We start from the raw sequence: 5351 nt of genomic DNA, 5'->3' as shown, positions 1-5351 counted from the left end.
CTTATTTAAGAGCATATTAGTTATCTACTACTATGTGCTAAAATTGTCTCTCTAGCCCAGTGAAGCCCAGTCCCAACTACACAGTTAAGTCACGTGGGTGAACTAATTATATTATTTGGGGGCTCCACGCCCAAAGATTATAATGTCATTGATGAGGGTTGGGAGTCAGCATGTAGAATTTTTGTTTTCCCCTGGTGACTTTAAGGTGCCATCAAATTTGGGAAATACTGCCCTAAATTAATTAAATGAATCTCTTTTTGAAAGATTTGAAATCAGTAATATTGAAAAAGTTCCTTTAAAAAAAAATCCCCAGATCTGATAGCTTCACTGGTGAATTTTGCCAAACATTTAAAGAACTAGGGGAAACTTTTCTTGAAATTTTCCAACTGAAGTGGAAAGAAAATTCTAAGTTTATTCTGCAAGACCATCATTATCTTAACACTAAAGACAGTCAAAGACATCAGAAAAGAAAAGTAAAGATCAATATTCTTTATGGGACATTCAACAAAATCCTAGTAAACTGAATTCAACATTAAAAGAACTATACATCATAACCAAGCAGGATTTACTCCTGGAATGAAAGGATGGTTCAACATATAAAAACTGATGCACCACATTAAAAGAAGAAAAAAGAAGAACAAAATTCATATGACCATCTCAGTTGAGGAGAGAAAGTATTTGATAAAACCCTACACATTGCATAACTTTAAAAAGCCCTCAACAAACAAGGAATAGAAAGAAAATACCTCAACACGATAAAACCACATATGAAAAACCCACAGTGACTGTCACACTCAAGAATGCAAGACTAAAAAATTTTTCTCTAATTCCAGGTATAAAATAAGTATGTTGCCTATTATTACTTCTATTCAACATAATATTTGGAGTTCTAAAACAACAAAGTAATGAAAATAAATAAAAGACATACAAATTAGAAAGAAAAAAGATGATATGATCTTTAGTATAGATAATACTAAAGATTCCATGGAGTAAATATTGAAGTAATAAATGAATATACCAAAGTAGAAGCACACAGAAATCAGTTGTATTTTTATGCATTAATTATGAACAATTTGAAAAGGAAAATAAGAATATTTTATTTTTAATAACATCAAAAAAAGATTTTAAAAAATGTATGAATTAATGTACCCAATGTGTTGAAAGGCATAGAATGAACACTAAAAATCATTGCTCAAAGACACTGAAGACCTAAATGGTTAGAAAAATATACTATATTCATCAACTGGAATGCTTAATATTGTTTAAATATTGTACCCTAAGCAATCTACAGCTTCTACGTAATTCTTGTCAAAATTCCAATGTCATTTTTTATAGAAAGAGACTTGAAATTCATCCCAAATTCAAGGGAACCCCCCAAATAATCAAAACAATCTTTAAAAAGAGCACAATGTAAAGTTACATACTTTCGGATTTCAAAACTTACTGCAAAGCTACAATATTCAAAATAGTGTTCTAAAACACTGAAATTTCTTTCACCAAATGGTACAGAAACTAGGTATCCATACCAAAAGGGAAATTGACCATTACTTCACATGACACACAAAAATTATCAAAAGTGGATTGTACACCTGAATGTAAATATATTCCCTTCTCAGATAGCAGATGTAGTAATTTTTCTCCACAGTGACATAATCTGAATCCTAAAAGCTATATTTCTCCCTTGACCATCCAACTGATTTTGTCCCACACCCACACCTCCTCACTAGATAACTAAAGGGTTACAGGACCAGTGCACAGAAGTATTTGCAATGTTAATGGAATCTCTTATTGTTCTCCAGTTGTCCCTTTGTCCCCATTTTCTAGGGTTCACTGATCACCCTCTTTGTACTCTATATAATCTTCTGTTGCTAACAAGTAAAACCAGCTAATGGTAGAAACAACCGACTTACCTAAGTCACCATCTCAGCATTGTGGAGCAGGGAGATTTCCCAGGCAGTCTTCGCAGTAGAGGAAGGAAGCATCCGGTAGGCATTGCTCCAGTGGCATAAGGCAGGTGGAAAGTGGCCCCTATATCTGTCTCTTCTCTCCCCATTTTCTCTAAGCAAATAGTTCCAAGGGAATGTCCCTTTGGAAAAGCAGCTGCATTTAATGCTCACATTACTTGCTCACGAAGTGGAGTCCACAATGCTGATGACTATGTATGTGCAGCAACTTTTTCAATCGAGTTTTTAAAAGTTCAGTGCATCATGGCAGGGTACCACCAGCTTGGGAACAATAGGGACATGAAATTTCCACTGAATGTCGTGTCCACTACCACTACTGGGGCCTATTTGCTATAAGCAATGTGCTATCATCTGACTGCAAGTGAACTAGACAGTCAAAAGCATGGCAGAGCGTGCTCTCCAGTGCTACTGTGGTGTGGTCACTTGCACAGAACAACAACTCCATAATGACAGGTGAGTGTCAAAGGGAGGGAAAACAAACAGATTCTACTGTCCTACAAGGGCTGGACCTATCTTCAGAGCAGAGGGTCTTTGTACTGCTTGGCACCTGCTGATAGGTGCCACCGTCCTGGAGGGCCTCTCAATCTCCATGGGATGAGGGTGGAAACCTGACTGTGAGCCCGATGGGTTAGTGACAGTCCTACCATGCTTAGTCCCACAGTAGATTGAACAGTCCCACAGTCCCACTAGGGCTGTGGAGACCCAAGAAGCCACACTGTTCCTTCCAGTCCCATCTGGGCATATACCCTCCCCAATGGCACTTGTAGGGGATAAAGAAAGTGTCACATCAGCTGTACCAGCAGCTTTTCAGAGCTTGCAGCTTCAGATGGAAATGTCTTTAATACACTAACTAATCATCATCTGGTAGTTAAGCCACTTGCCACAACCCACAAACAGATGAAAATGGGCAAGCCTGGTCACTAGGAATATTCTATTCAGCAAGGCTTTCTATCTTGTCCATAAGACTTTAGTCTCCCAGTATAGAAGTTGATGCAGATGTCACTGGGCATAGAAGGTTGCTGCCACCAAGTGGACACTGGCAGCTTTTGGTTGGGCTCAACCTTCATCAAAAAAGCCCAAGCATCCTCAAGGATTTCCTGGGTGTGGTCTCCAGTAAGCTGTCCCTGTAAGTGTTCAAGAGTGAGACAGTGGGCCCTAAAGATGTGGCCTCAGCCATTCTGGTGTAAAGCAAGCTCATCTGTGGACCAGACTTGCTGCTCTTCTATGTCATAGGAGAAGCCTGTGTGCATCCCCACTTCTGTCATCCGCATCTGCGGGACCATAGCAGGATGGGGACACCAGGGTGCACATCCTATCTTTGGCACTCCTTTCATGGGTGCCTTCCGCATCTGCGGGACCATAGCAGGATGGGGACACCAGGGTGCACATCCTATCTTTGGCACTCCTTTTCCATGGGTGCCTAGGGACAGGCCAGCAGCAGGGAGCCTTGATCCAAGAGAGGAAAATCTCACAGGGTGACAATGGGCAGAGACTGCAGAGGCCACACTTAGCTGACAGCAGCACCCACACCTGGAGTCCACAAGGACGCTCTGAGTTTGGAGACCGCAAGGATGGGGCTGCTGAGACACCTGTGGGATTATTTCTCATGCATTGGCTGTCAGGTCTTCACATAAATGTGCCTGTTTTTTCCAGTTAATTTGTACATAAAGCTACAGATAGCATCAGCATGAGGTATAGCCTATCTTCCAGCCCCAATTAGTCCAACTAACTTCAGGACTTCCGTAGGATATATAACTCCCTTTATTCAAGAATCAACCTTAGATTCTCAGTCCAAGGGCTCTCAACACTTGACTTGGATATCTTGTCCCTGAATCTCCTCAGGACTAAGATAGCCAAGGCTTTTGTAGGGAGAGGCACTTGTACTCCAAATATGTTTTTATTGGAGCCACTCAGCTCCCAAAAGGAGAAAAGATTGTTCCACATCTTCTCTAATCTCTGGGCGGCAAATAAAATTCAGTGCCCCTGTGTCAAGACAGTAACCAAATTTTGAGATCCCCTTCCAGGCAAATGGATCTTTGATACCTGGTGTCGGAGAGACTGAGAACAAAGCATGAGACCTGTACCTATTTATAGGATCTGTTTGTGCCATTCACTTAGCTGCAGTCGCAAAGTCTGACTGTGCACTTGAGGCAATAAAGGAAAGTGGTTGGTGCTGATTCACTGTGGGTTAGAAATATCCCCCTTGGCCTTCATGTGAGGCAGAAATAAGTTCCTGTGTGTTAAGCACCCAGGATCTGAGGCTTTATTTATTGCATTAACTGGCAGTACTCAGCTAATACCCTCTGCTGCTTTACAGATGATAGGACTTGTCGTGTTACCCAAAACCTTCCTGGGCTTTGTTTATACACTCAATAAGAATTTATTAAATTAACTGAATGAATGTGTCAAGTTTGTAGCACGGACCTCCATGATTTCTAACACATCTTGCTCTTACATTTCGCAAGCCAAAGGTTATTTGCTCTCTTGGTAGTTTGGGCACTGGGCCAATTATTGACCTTTTTAAGAACCATCAAACTGTGTGAAGGAAGGGTCTGAAAAATGTCAGTGATGTATAAATTATAGTTTGGGTGTAACTGCTTTGATAATGTAGCATGACAAATCTTTTGCAAGTGCTTGTTGCAAATATGCTCAGATCTGTGTTCCCCATAAAGATTGGAGTTAATCAGGATAAAGGATCCTCTAAAGGATATTCTTTGTACCAGTATAGCTCAAGTTGATGCCATCTTGGTATTGGACATGAGGTCTTGCAGACATTCCTTTAACAACATTTTTGGGTCCCTCCCTCAAAGCTATTATATGTCTATCAATATCTTAGAAATTAGAGTTGAAAGACAAACCTGTTAAATGATAGTAACTAGTTCAAGCAAAGCCCATTCTCTATCACTTTATGACCTCTAAATTACTTACCCTCTGCCCTACGTGTCCTTTCTAGCTCTCCTGTCCTTAGGCCTTTTCTGCTTACCGAAGTGAAGCCAGGCCAGGGTGAAAACTGGTGTCTTACCAGGATTTTCTCTGTGAAGTTTTCTGTTAGATTCTTTCCATAATGCTGCTCTCAGTTGCATCGAGCTTAGTCGTACGCTGCGGTATCACTTTCAATCTTTTGCTTTCCCTTCATCTATCATGCTCAGATACACTGTCACGTAGAAGGGACTGATTCGCCAACACTGGAGATGCTCAGTAGGTGCTCAGGCTACAAACGTGATGAAGCTGGTGTCAGTATTGCTTATAACTGTGCCCTGTCCTTGTCCCAGAGTGAAATTTCTATTCCCCTGTCATTTGAGGATGGAAGCCTGTGTCATTTCAGAATTTTCTAAGTGGTGGCCTCAAAGGTCCCCAGAGCAAGGGCTGGTCTTGGGTCGGAAGAAC

The sequence above is a fragment of the Fukomys damarensis genome, unplaced genomic scaffold (genome assembly GCF_012274545.1).
Source record: "Fukomys damarensis isolate Sample0158 unplaced genomic scaffold, DMR_v1.0_HiC HiC_scaffold_35, whole genome shotgun sequence".
Classification (NCBI taxonomy): domain Eukaryota; kingdom Metazoa; phylum Chordata; class Mammalia; order Rodentia; family Bathyergidae; genus Fukomys; species Fukomys damarensis.
This window is presented reverse-complemented; position numbering follows the sequence as displayed.